Source organism: Canis lupus, chromosome 1 (assembly GCF_048164855.1).
Source record: "Canis lupus baileyi chromosome 1, mCanLup2.hap1, whole genome shotgun sequence".
NCBI classification, from domain to species: Eukaryota; Metazoa; Chordata; class Mammalia; order Carnivora; family Canidae; genus Canis; species Canis lupus.
Window position 1 is genome coordinate 113,028,187 of NC_132838.1, and position 15,577 is coordinate 113,043,763.

At 45.6% G+C, this 15,577-nt stretch overlaps 2 long non-coding RNA genes across 4 annotated transcripts in view; one reads left to right on the forward strand and one right to left on the reverse strand.

Moving 5' to 3' along the window:
* LOC140604941 (uncharacterized) overlaps nt 1-8,065 on the reverse strand; it is a 67,213-nt gene extending 59,148 nt beyond the window's left edge. For all 3 annotated transcript variants that reach the window (XR_012007744.1, XR_012007742.1, XR_012007743.1), the window contains exon 1: nt 7,782-8,065. This is a non-coding gene — a long non-coding RNA (uncharacterized lncRNA). The remainder of the gene's footprint in view (nt 1-7,781) is intronic.
* LOC140604944 (uncharacterized) lies at nt 7,259-11,383 on the forward strand. Its single transcript, XR_012007746.1, has 2 exons — nt 7,259-8,255; nt 10,070-11,383. It is a non-coding gene; the product is annotated as an uncharacterized lncRNA (long non-coding RNA).
* Nucleotides 11,384-15,577: the final 4,194 nt, after the last annotated feature.

Sequence of the window (15,577 nt, forward strand, 5' to 3'; positions counted from 1 at the left end):
GTCCCACATCGGGCTCCCTGCATGGAGCCTGCTTCTCCCTCCTCCTGTGTCTCTGCCTCTCTCTCTCTCTCTCTCTCTCTGTGTGTGTGTGTCTCATGCATAAATAAATAAAATCTTAAAAAAAAAAAGAAATCCTTCATGGTGGGGTGACATCTGAGATGGGAAGAGAGGGCGGGAGCAGTGCTGCGAGTCTCCGGACAAAGATGATTTCCTGGAAAGGGAATAGATGCTGGGGAGCAGGGGGAGACCCAAGCTTGCGTGAGAGTTGAGGAAGGGTCAGAAAGCCCCTGTGGCCGGAACACATGGGGTGAGTAGGACAGCGCAGTATAGGCAGGAGCCAGGTTGGGTAGGGGCAGTGCTACTCAAAGGGCTGTCTGCAAGGAGGGGAGGAGCCTGGCCCAGGAGGCAGACGGTCCACATCACTAAGCGCCCTGTTGATTTCCACTAACATTTTCTTCATTGCAAGACTTTCTCAACTCAGGCGCTAACTTGACAGACCTGCTGGAATCTTCTTACAGACCAGCATTCCTAGTAGCTCCAACGTAGGACCTGTGGGCTGCAGGGACTTTGGGTTTTGATGTGACTCACAGGTGAGCAACATAAGGGCTTTGAGCAGAGGAACAACCCTGGGTTTTTGTTTTTAAGATTTTATTTATTTATTCATTCATGAGAGATACAGAGAGAGAGAGAGAGAGAGAGAGAGAGGCAGAGACACAGGCAGAGGGAGAAGCAGGCTCCATGCAGGGAGCCCGACACAGGAATCGATCCTAGGTCTCCAGGATCACCCCCTGGGCTGAAGGCGGCGCTAAACCGCTGAGCCACCCAGCTGTCCCTGTTGCTACTTCCTAGAGGGGAAAAACTGGGAAACCAAGACACTGTGCTGGCTTCGGGACGCAGCACCCCTACAGCTTCTTGGTAGCAGCAAGGTCACAGGATCGAGTCCCACATCGGGCTTCTTGTGGGGAGCCTGCTTCTCCCTCTGCCTCTGTCACTGCCTCTCTCTCTCTCATGAATAAATAAATAAAATCATAAAAAAAAAGAAGTAGCAACAGCTTCCTTAGCAAGCTGGATCTACAGGCCCTCCTAGGAGTTCTTTCTGGAAGCTGCCGCAGGAGCCTGCTTCCAAAGATATAAGTAAAAAATAAAAATTAAGTTAAGTAAGTAATATTCCCTAAAAAAGGAAAGCAGGCCATTTACTGATGGGTGATGATCTATCGACTGAAGATTATGAGGTTTTCTTTAACTGAGATTACGAGGTTTTCTTTTTTAAAGATTTTATTTATGCATGAGACACACACACACAGAGGCAGAGACACGGGCAGAGGGAGAAGCAGGCTCCTGGCAGGAAGCTTGATGCGGGACTCGAACCCAGGACCCCGGGATCACGCCCTTAGCCAAAGGCAGACGTTCAACCAGGGAGCCACCCAAATGCCCCAGATTTTGAGTTTTTCATTCCATCCCCCTGATGTCAAAAAAGGCGAGACAGAGAGAGAAGTCAGTCCCCATCATATGTTATATGGGCAAAGACTGAAGAAGTTTGGGCTTCTGGGACTAATCTTAATCAGCTGTGTATGGCTGGCCCAGAGCAGACCTATTTTGATGGGGATGACCCGAAACCCCAGGGAGACGTGAGCTCGTTGTCATGCAGCCCCTCTGCAGCTCGAACATGGAATGATTACTCTAGTCCCCATATCCACACCGGGAGCAAAACCGATTGGGGCTCCCTCCCAGGAGGAGGGACGTTCCTTCGTCTTGTATTGGCGACCACACTGGACGTTGCTGTGGTAAGCCTGTGTCGCTGTGTGTTGTGCCTAAGAGTGATCCCAGGAAAGCCCTGGCTTCTCTGTCTGGGGCCACTTCGGGGAGATGTGGGGGGAACAGCTCCAGCTCCCCTGCAGGAAGGCCCTCATCTCTGCTCAACACCCTCTGAGGCTACTTAGTGATTTTTCACCTTTACGTGCTAAAGTCTTCCCTCTTGGAAAACGGGGACTTGGTTGCTCCCTTCCCCATCACCACGACACATGAGCAATCTCCCAATAGTCTCTGCACTATTTTCCTAAGACCAATATTTAGTGTAGACGTTGTTATGTCTATTTAATGCCCGTCACGTTTGAGGCAAAGAGTTGTGATCACCGGCCCCAACCTTGGATTGTGGAGTCAAAACTGTGTATCTGGGACGCCTGGGTGGCTCAGTGGTTGAGTGTCTGCCTCTGACTCAGGGTGTGATCCTGGGGTCCTGGGGTGGAGTCCTCATCAGGCTTCCCTGCCCGGAGCCTATTTCTCCCTCTGCCTGTGTCTCTGCCTCTCTGTGTCTCTCATGAATAAATTAAAAAAATCTTTTTTTAAAAAATGTGTATCGGGATCCTTGGGTGGCTCAGTGGTTTAACACCTGCCTTTGGCCCAGGGCGTGATCCTGGAGTCCTGGGATCGAGTCCACATCAGGCTCCCTGCATGGAGCCTGCTTCTCCCTCTGCCTGTGTCTCTGCCTCTCTGTCTCTCTCTGTGTAACTATCATGAATAAATAAATAAAATCTTTAAAAAAAAATCCAATTGAGATTTTGATATAAAAAACATCCGATTGAGATGTTTGAGATAAAAAACATCCAATTGAGATGTTTGAGATAAAAAATATCTGATTTCAAAAAAAAAAAAAAAGATTTCAAACTTTATGGGGTTATTTTATTGGTGGAGTGATTTTCTTTTCATTTGTGGAGCCTATAAAAAGGCCACAGGGTTATTGATGACTCAAATCATAGGCAAATTATTAGTAGTCATATGAATTTACCAACAAATTCATTTGTACTACTTTGGGACCTATTTCAACCTATTTTCAGAGGGCTCACAAGATTTATAAACATAAAGGATGTAATTCTAAAGTGGCACAACTTCTCCAGAAAAGAGACACAGAGAACACGTCCCCAGCTCCTACTGTATAGCAGTGACTATTAAAGGCTGGCTCTCTAGGCTTCACATCTTCTTTGGGACCGAAGCAGACAAGGGGACACTGCCTATGTTCTGTAACAGGTCAGTTATGCTCAATATCAAACTTTGGTTCACAGAATTAATGGTGGAAGTTGTAGCTACCTTTATCCTGGGTAAGATAAGAAGTTATGTTCCTGCATTGTTCGTGACATGGCCGTACAACCAATGGAAATTCCTGGGTTGTTTCAAAAAGATGTGCCAGTTTATGGTGAAGAAGACCCTTATTTATGTCCTGAGTTCTCTTGCGTCCATTATACACAATCTAATTGTTGGAGAAGTCTTCATCAATAAGCTATATTACTTTCTACACAAAAAGATGGTTTCTGAACCCACAGCTGTGGTTGTCGTTTAGCTACTCTTACACCTACTCACCCTGCAGTCGTTGGGGGGATACTTGGCACCCGGAGGAGAGCAAAGGACTTTCCTCGCTTATCTACTGCCACTGGAGGCTTGTGTGCATGCTCGGCTCTCTCCCCGAGCCTGGCCCATTCTATCCTCTCACAAAGAACATAATAACATAAGAACATTTAAATAAATAAATAATAAATAAATAAATAAATAAATAAATAAATAAAATCTCAATTTTTTAGAAGAGGATATACGTAAAAATGTGGCCAGAGGTTTCGTTTGTCTTTTTTTTGTTTTGTTTTTTGTTTGTTGTTTTTTGTTTTTTGTGGCCAGAGGTTTTGAAACCTGTCACAATCTATTGTCACAAAAAATACCTACGTTCACCCAGGATATGTGTAAGAAAGAGGTTGGGTTTTCGAAGCCTTTCACAAAATCTTGTCACAAAAGAAATGTGTATGTTAGACCAGGATACATGTATAAAAGAGGATATGGTTTTTAAAGCGTGTCACACACAAACGTTGTCACAAAAAATAACTAGGTTCAGCCAGGAGACGTGTAAAACACAGGACAAGGTTTTGAAGTCTTTTTCACAAAATAGTATTAAAAAATACCTATGTTCAACCAAGATATGTGGAAAAAAGAGGACAGGGTTTGTTGAAACTTTTCACAAAATATAATCACAAAAGATACCTATATATTTTTTTTTAATTTTGTGACTTTTTATTTTTTTTTAATTTTTTTTATTTATTTATGATAGTCACAGAGAGAGAGAGAGAGAGAGGCAGAGACACAGGCAGAGGGAGAAGCAGGCTCCATGCACTGGGAGCCCAATGTGGGATTCGATCCCGGGTCTCCAGGATAGCGCCCTAGGCCGAAGGCAGGCGCCAAACCGCTGCGCCACGTAGGGATCCCAAAAGATACCTATATTTAGCCAGCATATGTGTAGAAATGAAGACGGGTTTTTTTTTTTTTTTTTTGAAGCTTTTCACAAAATATTGGAACAAAAAGTACCTCTGTATCACTATGATATGTATAAAAATGACAAGGTTATCTGAAGCTTCTCACAAAATATTGTCACTATAAATCCTGTATTTGGCCAGCTTATGTGTGTGATAAAGAACAGGGTTTTTTGAAGTTTTTCACAAAATATTGAAACTGAAAATACCTACATTTTGCCACAATATGTATAAACAAGAGGACAAGGGGTTTTTTCAACCCTCTCACAAGAAGCAATGTTAGGAGGCATGAGGGGAAAAAAAAACAATGGCTTTCGTTGAGATAAAAAACATCCGATTGACATGTTTGAGATAAAAAAACACCCGATTGAGATGTTTGAGATAAAAAACATCGGATTAAAAAAATCCGATTGAGATGTTTGAGATAAAAAACATCCAATTTCAAAAAAAAAATCCAATTTCAAACTTTATGGGGTTATTTTTATTGATGGAGGATTTTCCTTACATTTGTGGAGCCTATAAAAAGGCCACAGGGTCATTGACTCAAATCATAAGCAAATTATTAGTAGTCATATAAATTTACCAACAAATTGATTTGTACTATTTTGGGACCTATTTCAACCTATTTTCAGAGGGCTCACAAGATTTATAAACATAAAGGATATAATTCTAAAGTGGCACAACTTCTCCAGAAATGAGACACAGAGATCACGTGCCCAGCTCCTACTGTGTAGCAGTGACTATTAAAGGCTGGCTCTCTAGGCTTCACATCTTCTTTGGGACCGAAGCAGACAAGGGGACACTGCCTATGTTCTGTAACAGGTCAGTTATGCTCAATATCAAACTTTGGTTCACAGAATTAATGGTGGAAGTTGTAGCTACCTTTATCCTGGGTAAGATAAGAAGTTATGTTCCTGCATTGTCCTTGACTATACTGGAGAACCAATGGAAGTTCCTGGGTTGTTTCAAAAAGATGTGCCAGTTTATGGTGAAGAAGACCCTTATTTATGTCCTGAGTTCTCTTGCGTCCATTATACACAATCTAATTGTTGGAGAAGTCTTCATCAATAAGCTATATTACTTTCTACACAAAAAGATGGTTTCTGAACCCACAGCTGTGGTTGTCGTTTAGCTACTCTTACACCTACTCACCCTGCAGTCGTTGGGGGGATACTTGGCACCCGGAGGAGAGCAAAGGACTTTCCCCGCTTATCTACTGCCACTGGAGGCTTGTGTGCATGCTCGGCTCTCTCCCCGAGCCTGGCCCATTCTATCCTCTCACAAGGAACACTGGCTCACAACTGTGAGTGGAAACATTGATATTGAAACCCTAATGCTCAGCAGCCTGACAGGGAGGCCGGAGACCAATGTGCAAGTTGGTCTGATCCGCCTCCGCGTCTGATGTCACATGAACTTGCAGCCCGTACCAACCGACACACAGCTCCGTCCTGCCACAGTTGTCACAAGGAAGCTTATTTTGCTGAACTCCACCCAGTGACACCGTGTCTATGTGGCAAAGCCAGTTATTTATGCTGCATCGATCCTAATCCTTTCAGAAGAACTTCTACAACCTATGGTGTTACCTTCATCAATTGAGCCCCTCACCCCCTCAGCCCCCAGAGCACATTTGGTTCTTCTTGAATCTGTGTCTCCTTGATTTCTTTTTTTTCTTTTCAAGATTTTATTTTTTTCATCAGAGACACACACACACAGAGAGAGAGAGAGAGAGTCATAGACACAGGCAGAGGGAGAAGCAGGCTCCATGCAGGGAGCCCGACGTGGGACTTGATCCCGGTTCTCCAGGATCTCGCCCTGGGCCGAAGGCAGGCGCTAAACAGCTGAGCTACCCGGGCTGCCCCTTTGATTTCAGTACAGTTTTTTTTTGTTTTGTTTTTTTGTGTGTGTGTTTGTTTTTGCAGCCTCAACTCTGTCCTGTTTCACATACTGAGCAAATAAAGTTCCTTTCAGGCAATGGCATGTCTGCAGCCTTACTGCTCCATTCTAGGCTGATTTCCTTCCAACCCTGTGTAGCTTAGGGTCTGTTGCAAGGCACCGAGGAAGAGGAGGGAAAACCAGGGTGATGGATAGAGAACTCCATGGCTTGGCAGGGGTTGGGGAGGGATGGGTACGCAACCTGGGTGATATATGCTGAATGGAGGATGGGGGTGGAGGTGGTTTCCAAGGCTGATGGTCTGGGACACGGCAGCCCAGAAGGCTCTGGGGATGTGTCCCCTTTCCCGGAGAAGTTCAAAGTCCGACACAGAGAACTCTGAACTGGTTGAAAGCATCTTTACCACTTGTAAGGCATATATCCCAAATTTGACCAGGGTAGAGCCAGCCTCTTGAGGACTGAGCTGGGGGAAGGGACAGCTCCCCGCAAACTCATCTTCAAGGGACCCATGTTGGGATGGGTGATGGTGAAATTCAGAGGGCTCACGAGAACGCGCCCCTTGGGTCAGGAGAAACCCTGTGGAGGGGAAAGGATGTGAGTGGAATGACCTTCCCCAGAGCACCTCGCAGGTCCTGAGGCTGCCCTGGAAGTTTGAGCCTGCCTCATTTCGATCTGTGCCCAGCATTGAGTTGGCTTCTACCTCTCCCTCTGCACATTCCCCCTCTCGTGCCCTCTTTCTAACAAATAAATAAATAAAATATTTTTAAAGACTATTTATGTATTATGAGAGACATACACTCAGAGGCAGAGGCGTAGGCAGAGGGAGAAGCAGGCTCCCCGTGGGAAGCCCGATTTGGGACTCCATCTCAGGATGCCAGGATCATGACGTGAAGCCAAGGTAGACACTCAACCACTGAGCCACCCAGGCACCCATTAATAAATAAAATTTTTAATAAATATTTTAATAAATAAAAAATCAGTAAAGAGGGGGGCACTTGACAGGATGAGCACTGGGTGTTGTACTAGTGTTGGCAAATGGAACTCCAATAAAAAGGTATACAAAAAAATCAGTAAAATCAACAACGGGCAAAAATGTCAAAGAGACATTTCTCCGAAGGTATACAGTGGCCACCCAGCTTCTGAGGAAATGCTCAACATCGCTAATCATTACAGAAAGCAAATAGAACACAAATATATATCAAGTCACACCCCCATCAGGATAGTCACCATCAACAACAATAAGCAAGGGATCCCTGGGTGGCGCAGCGGTTTGGCGCCTGCCTTTGGCCCAGGGCGCGATCCTGGAGACCCGGGATCGAATCCCACGTCGGGCTCCCGGTGCATGGAGCCTGCTTCTCCCTCTGCCTGTGTCTTTGACTCTCTCTGTCTCTCTCTGTGTGTGAAGATCATAAATAAAAAAATAAATTAAAAAAACAACAATAAGCAAAAGGACCCCAAACCCAAATACCATAAATTAATGTGTGTTGGTGAGGATCTGGAGAAATCGGAACCCTGGCAAATGTTGGTGAAAAAGTAAAATGGCACATCAGACATCAGCTTGGAACATGGTGCCGGGTTTCCTCCAAATTAAGAAATAGACTTACCATGTGATGGAGCCAACTCCTTATTCATTTTACATCTGTAAGAACTGAAAGCCAACAGTATGAAGGGATCCCCGCTCATCCCTGTTCATCGCAGTGTTGTTCACAAGAGTCAAGATGTAGACGCAGCCCACGTGTCCACGCACAGAGGAACGGAGAAAGATCATGGGGCATCCAGCTCCAGTGGAACGAGCATCGATCCTAAGGAAGAAGTGAGTTCTGGACCCGCTGCCACATGAAATGAGCAGGTCGCAGCAAGACAAATACCCTATGATTCCACTTGTATGTCCTACCCGTCATAGTCAAATTTATAGAAACAGAAAGAAGACATGTGGGGCTGGTGGGGGCGAGGAGGAGCAAACAGGAAACTGTGGGTACAGACTTCCTGTTACAAAACGAACGGGTGCTAGAGATGCATTGTACGCCCCTGAGAATATTGATACCCCTGCTCATCTGTATCCTGGTTCCCGGTGAATGGTAGGGAATGTAATGTTATGAGTTTTTCACCATAATTTTTAACAGATTTAAGGAAGAAATTGGGGTGAAGATCCCTGGGGCCCTTGAAACCTTCCTGCCTTCCAAGAGGAAGCTCTGGGTGTGACCAATACAAAGTGTTGGTGGGTGAGGTTCATTTTGTGTTCCCAGCCAGCCCGTTTCAGCCTCCCATGGCAGCTCATGGGGCTCTGAGCCCCTCCAGAGTCCATAACGGGGAAGAGGCTCGAGGCTCCAGGGGTTCTCAGGAGTTGAGGGGCCAAGGTGGGAGGAGAAGGGCTGAGCAGGGATGGAAAGATGGGTAGAGGAGCAGCTGTGTGGGAGGGGGGCAGATTGAGGGATTCAAGACAGCCAAAGAGTCTAAGATGTGGCATTAAAAAAAAAAAAAGAAGGAAAGAAAGAAAGAAAGGAGGAAAGGAAGAAAGAAGAAGAAGAAAAGGGAGCGACCGGGTTGCTGAATACCTAGAGCATGAAACTCTTTCCTCAGGATGGTGGGCTCAGGCCCCAAGTAGAACTTATTAAAAAAAAAAAAAAAAAAAAAAAAAACAGGGATCCCTGGGTGGCTCAGCAGTTTGGCGCCTGCCTTTGGCCCGGGGCACGATGCTGAGGTCCCGGGATCGAGTCCTGAATCGGGCTCCTGGCATGGAGCCTGCTTCTCCCTCTGCCTGTGTCTCTGCCTCTCTCTCTCTCAAATAAATAAATAAATAAATAAATAAATAAATAAATAAATAAATAAATGTTTTTTTAAAAGTTCTTAGGCTCAGTTGTTTGAGCGTCTAAGTTATGAACTCAGCTCAGGTCTTGGTCTCAGGGTTGTGTGTTCGAGCCCCCTGTGGGGTGCTATGCTTACATGGAGCCTAATTTAAAATATTCTTTTAATATAAATATAAAATAAATAGGGATCCGTGGGTGGCGCAGTGGTTTAGCACCTGCCTTTGGCCCAGGGCACGATCCTGGAAACCCGGGATCGAATCCCACGTCGGGCTCCCGGTGCATGGAGCCTGCTTCTCCCTCTGCCTGTGTCTCTGCCTCTCTCTCTCTCTCTCTGTGACTATCATAAAATAAATAAAAAAATTTTAAGAAAAAAATTTTTTTTAAATAAAATAAATATGAATACTCATTAAAACTCGGTGGTTTAGCACTTGCCTTCAGCCCAGGGCACGATCCTGGAGTCCTAAGATCGAGTTCCACGTCTGGCTCCCTGCATGAAGCCTGCTTCTCCCTCTGCCTATGTCTCTGCCTCTGTGTGTGTGTGTGTGTGTGTGTGTGTCTCACGAATAAATAAATAAAATCTTTAAAAAAAATAATAATAATAATAAATAAAATGAGGGGAGGCCTGGATGGCTCAGCAGTTGGGCATCTGCCTTTGGCTCATGGCATGATCCCAGTGTCTCAGGATCAAGTTCCACATCGGGCTTCCTGGATGGAGCCTGCTTCTCTCTGCCTATGTCTCTGCTCTCTCTCTCACTCTGTGTCTCTCATGAATAAATAAATAAAATGTATAAATAAATAAAATTAAAAATTAAAAAAAGAAGAATGAGGACAGGGGATGATGAGGGCGACAACTTAGATGAGCAGGTTGGAAGATTCCTGAGTCCGGTGTTCTGTGTGGCCTTTGAAGCTCCCTTGTGTTTAAGAATACCTTTGCCTTTTCTGAAGATATTACATGCCCTTCCTCCACTGTATATTCTTGGCTCCTTTCCTATAAATTATTTATTTATTTATTTATTTACGCATTTATTTATTTATTTATTTGTTTGTTTATTTTAAAAGATTATGTATTTATTTATTCATGACAGGCGGAGAGAGAGAGAGAGGCAGAGGGAGAAGCAGGCTCCACGCAGGGAGCCCAACGTGGGACTCGATACCGGGTCTCCAGGATCAGACTCTGCCTGGGCTGAAGGCGGCGCCAAACCGTTGGGCCATCGGGGCTGCCCTGCAAATTTCTTTTTAAGATTTTATTTATTTACTCATGAGAGAAACAGAGAGAAGCATAGACACAGGCAGAGGGAGAAGCAGGCTCCCTGCGGGAAGCCGGATGCAAGACTCAATCCCAAGACTCTGGGATCGTGATCTGAGCCAAAGGCATACGCTCAACCCCCCGGGCGCCCCTTATGTACTATTTCAAATATAAACCCAAATTTGCCCGGTGAGGACATGTTTCTCCCACAATCAGTTGCTTTGGTGTGAAAGTACTCAGATTCAGAAATGGTGTATGAATTCAATGGGCTCAAATTAGGTCAATTGTAAAGACTTTTCACCCTCAAGAACATGCAGTGCCCTCCTGTTACAACCACCCGACAAAGTGTCAACAATTTCGGAGCAGTGGATCCAGGAGAGTGAGAGCTCCAGCAGGAGCACCATGTGCATTCACTCAAATTGGATTAAAGGCTTGAGTATAAGATCTAAAACCATGAGACTACCAGAAGAAAACACAAGCAGTAAGTTCCTTGGCATCAGTCTTGGCAATTATTTTTTTGGATGGCAATGAAAGTCAAAATCAATAAGTGGGTGGAACCTCATCAAGCTGAAGAGCTTCTGCACAGCAAAGGAAACCATGAGGAAATGAAAAGGCAACCCACCAAGTGGGAGAGACATTTTAAATCATATGTCTGGTAAGGGATTAATATCCAAAATTTGGAATACCCAAAAATATAGAAAGAGGGGTGCACGGAGTTGGGGGTGCCAGGGTGGCTCAGTTGGTTGAACATCTGACTCTTGATTTCAGCTCAGGGTCATGATCTCAGCATCCAGGGCCTGAGCTCAGAGTTGAGCTCCGGACTGATTGTGGAGACAGTCTGCTTAGGATTCTCTCTCTCTCCCTCTGCCCCTCCCCCTCACTCATGCGCACTCTCTTGCTCTCTCTCAAATAAATAAATAATCTAAAAAAACCCCACAGAAAGCAATATGGTGAGTCCTCCAAATATTAAAAATAGAACTATCATCTGATCTAACGGTTCCACTTCTGGGTATATGACCAAAAGAAATGAAATCACCTCCTGAAAAACATACCTGCACCCCCAGGTTTACGGTGGCATCATTCACAAAGGCCAGGATACAGAAACATCCTAAAAGTCTGTTGAGGAATAAATGGGTAAAGAAAAGGTGGGAGGGATCCCTGGGTGGCGCAGCGGTTTAGCGCCTGCCTTTGGCCCAGGGCGCGATCCTGAAGACCTGGGATCGAATCCCACGTCGGGCTCCCGGTGCATGGAGCCTGCTTCTCCCTCTGCCTGTGTCTCTGCCTCTCTCTCTCTCTCTCTGTGTGACTATCATAAACAAATAAAAAAAATTAAAAAAAAAGAAAAGGTGGGATCTCATACAATAGTATATTATTCACCCACAAAAAGGAAGAAACTCTTGCCTTTTGTGACAACATGGATGGACAACATGGATGAGGATATTGTGCTAAGAGCAGCCAGCGAGTCAAAGAGAGACAGATACTCTATGATCTTGCTTACAGGTGGAATCTGACAGAGAACTGTCTGCGGTTGCCTTGCCTGAGGGGCAGGGGGTGGTGGGGATGAGTAAAGGTGATCAAAAGATCAAATCTCCCAGATACATAAGTCCTAGAGGCGTAATGCACAGCGTGGTGACTACTGTTAAGGATACTGCATTGCAGGGGCACCTGGGTGGCTCAGTGGTTGAGCGTCTGCCTTTGGCTCAGGGCATGATCCTGGGGTCCCAGGATCGAGTCCTGCATCGGGGTCTCTGCATGGAGCCTGCTTCTCCCTCTGCCTGTGTCTCTGCCTCTCCCTCTCTGTATCTCTCATGAATAAATAAATAAAATCTTTAAAAAAAAATACTGCATTGCATTTTTGAAATTTGCTAAAAGCAAAAAGTATGACTACACAAAGTCATGGACATTAACTATGCTTATTGCGGTGATCACTTCACAATGTATACATATATCGAATCAGTGTGCCGTACACCTAGACTAATCCAACGTTACATGTCCATTTCATCTGGGAAAAAAGATATAAAAGGCAGTATTTCTGTCCTCTAAAGCCATCGAACAGAGAACCAAAATAGGGTGAAGAACATAGAGTGAGGGTTTCACGGGGAGATCCTGTTCCTTTGTATAGGAAAGTTAATGAAATTCTTCACTGGAGGAATCCCTGGGTGGCTCAGCGGTTTAGCACTTGCCTTTGGCCCAGGGCATGATCCTGGAGTCCCGGGATCGAGTCCCACATCGGGCTCCCTGCATGGAGCCTGCTTCTCCCTCCTCCTGTGTCTCTGCCTCTCTCTCTCTCTCTCTCTCTCTCTCTCTCTCTCTGTGTGTGTGTGTGTCTCATGCATAAATAAATAAAATCTTAAAAAAAAAAAGAAATCCTTCATGGTGGGGTGACATCTGAGATGGGAAGAGAGGGCGGGAGCAGTGCTGCGAGTCTCCGGACAAAGATGATTTCCTGGAAAGGGAATAGATGCTGGGGAGCAGGGGGAGACCCAAGCTTGCGTGAGAGTTGAGGAAGGGTCAGAAAGCCCCTGTGGCCGGAACACATGGGGTGAGTAGGACAGCGCAGTATGGGCAGGAGCCAGGTTGGGTAGGGGCAGTGCTACTCAAAGGGCTGTCTGCAAGGAGGGGAGGAGCCTGGCCCAGGAGGCAGACGGTCCACATCACTAAGCGCCCTGTTGATTTCCACTAACATTTTCTTCATTGCAAGACTTTCTCAACTCAGGCGCTAACTTGACAGACCTGCTGGAATCTTCTTACAGACCAGCATTCCTAGTAGCTCCAACGTAGGACCTGTGGGCTGCAGGGACTTTGGGTTTTGATGTGACTCACAGGTGAGCAACATAAGGGCTTTGAGCAGAGGAACAACCCTGGGTTTTTGTTTTTAAGATTTTATTTATTTATTCATTCATGAGAGATACAGAGAGAGAGAGAGAGAGAGAGAGAGAGAGGCAGAGACACAGGCAGAGGGAGAAGCAGGCTCCATGCAGGGAGCCCGACACAGGAATCGATCCTAGGTCTCCAGGATCACCCCCTGGGCTGAAGGCAGCGCTAAACCGCTGAGCCACCCAGCTGTCCCTGTTGCTACTTCCTAGAGGGGAAAAACTGGGAAACCAAGACACTGTGCTGGCTTCGGGACGCAGCACCCCTACAGCTTCTTGGTAGCAGCAAGGTCACAGGATCGAGTCCCACATCGGGCTTCTTGTGGGGAGCCTGCTTCTCCCTCTGCCTCTGTCACTGCCTCTCTCTCTCTCATGAATAAATAAATAAAATCATAAAAAAAAAGAAGTAGCAACAGCTTCCTTAGCAAGCTGGATCTACAGGCCCTCCTAGGAGTTCTTTCTGGAAGCTGCCGCAGGAGCCTGCTTCCAAAGATATAAGTAAAAAATAAAAATTAAGTTAAGTAAGTAATATTCCCTAAAAAAGGAAAGCAGGCCATTTACTGATGGGTGATGATCTATCGACTGAAGATTATGAGGTTTTCTTTAACTGAGATTACGAGGTTTTCTTTTTTAAAGATTTTATTTATGCATGAGACACACACACACAGAGGCAGAGACACGGGCAGAGGGAGAAGCAGGCTCCTGGCAGGAAGCTTGATGCGGGACTCGAACCCAGGACCCCGGGATCACGCCCTTAGCCAAAGGCAGACGTTCAACCAGGGAGCCACCCAAATGCCCCAGATTTTGAGTTTTTCATTCCATCCCCCTGATGTCAAAAAAGGCGAGACAGAGAGAGAAGTCAGTCCCCATCATATGTTATATGGGCAAAGACTGAAGAAGTTTGGGCTTCTGGGACTAATCTTAATCAGCTGTGTATGGCTGGCCCAGAGCAGACCTATTTTGATGGGGATGACCCGAAACCCCAGGGAGACGTGAGCTCGTTGTCATGCAGCCCCTCTGCAGCTCGAACATGGAATGATTACTCTAGTCCCCATATCCACACCGGGAGCAAAACCGATTGGGGCTCCCTCCCAGGAGGAGGGACGTTCCTTCGTCTTGTATTGGCGACCACACTGGACGTTGCTGTGGTAAGCCTGTGTCGCTGTGTGTTGTGCCTAAGAGTGATCCCAGGAAAGCCCTGGCTTCTCTGTCTGGGGCCACTTCGGGGAGATGTGGGGGGAACAGCTCCAGCTCCCCTGCAGGAAGGCCCTCATCTCTGCTCAACACCCTCTGAGGCTACTTAGTGATTTTTCACCTTTACGTGCTAAAGTCTTCCCTCTTGGAAAACGGGGACTTGGTTGCTCCCTTCCCCATCACCACGACACATGAGCAATCTCCCAATAGTCTCTGCACTATTTTCCTAAGACCAATATTTAGTGTAGACGTTGTTATGTCTATTTAATGCCCGTCACGTTTGAGGCAAAGAGTTGTGATCACCGGCCCCAACCTTGGATTGTGGAGTCAAAACTGTGTATCTGGGACGCCTGGGTGGCTCAGTGGTTGAGTGTCTGCCTCTGACTCAGGGTGTGATCCTGGGGTCCTGGGGTGGAGCCCTCATCAGGCTTCCCTGCCCGGAGCCTATTTCTCCCTCTGCCTGTGTCTCTGCCTCTCTGTGTCTCTCATGAATAAATTAAAAAAATCTTTTTTTAAAAAATGTGTATCGGGATCCTTGGGTGGCTCAGTGGTTTAACACCTGCCTTTGGCCCAGGGCGTGATCCTGGAGTCCTGGGATCGAGTCCCACATCAGGCTCCCTGCATGGAGCCTGCTTCTCCCTCTGCCTGTGTCTCTGCCTCTCTGTCTCTCTCTGTGTAACTATCATGAATAAATAAATAAAATCTTTAAAAAAAAATCCAATTGAGATTTTGAGATAAAAAACATCCGATTGAGATGTTTGAGATAAAAAACATCCAATTGAGATGTTTGAGATAAAAAATATCTGATTTCAAAAAAAAAAAAAAAACGATTTCAAACTTTATGGGGTTATTTTATTGGTGGAGTGATTTTCGTTTCATTTGTGGAGCCTATAAAAAGGCCACAGGGTTATTGATGACTCAAATCATAGGCAAATTATTAGTAGTCATATGAATTTACCAACAAATTCATTTGTACTACTTTGGGACCTATTTCAACCTATTTTCAGAGGGCTCACAAGATTTATAAACATAAAGGATGTAATTCTAAAGTGGCACAACTTCTCCAGAAAAGAGACACAGAGAACACGTGCCCAGCTCCTACTGTGTAGCAGTGACTATTAAAGGCTGGCTCTCTAGGCTTCACATCTTCTTTGGGACCGAAGCAGACAAGGGGACACTGCCTATGTTCTGTAACAGGTCAGTTATGCTCAATATCAAACTTTGGTTCACAGAATTAATGGTGGAAGTTGTAGCTACCTTTATCCTGGGTAAGATAAGAA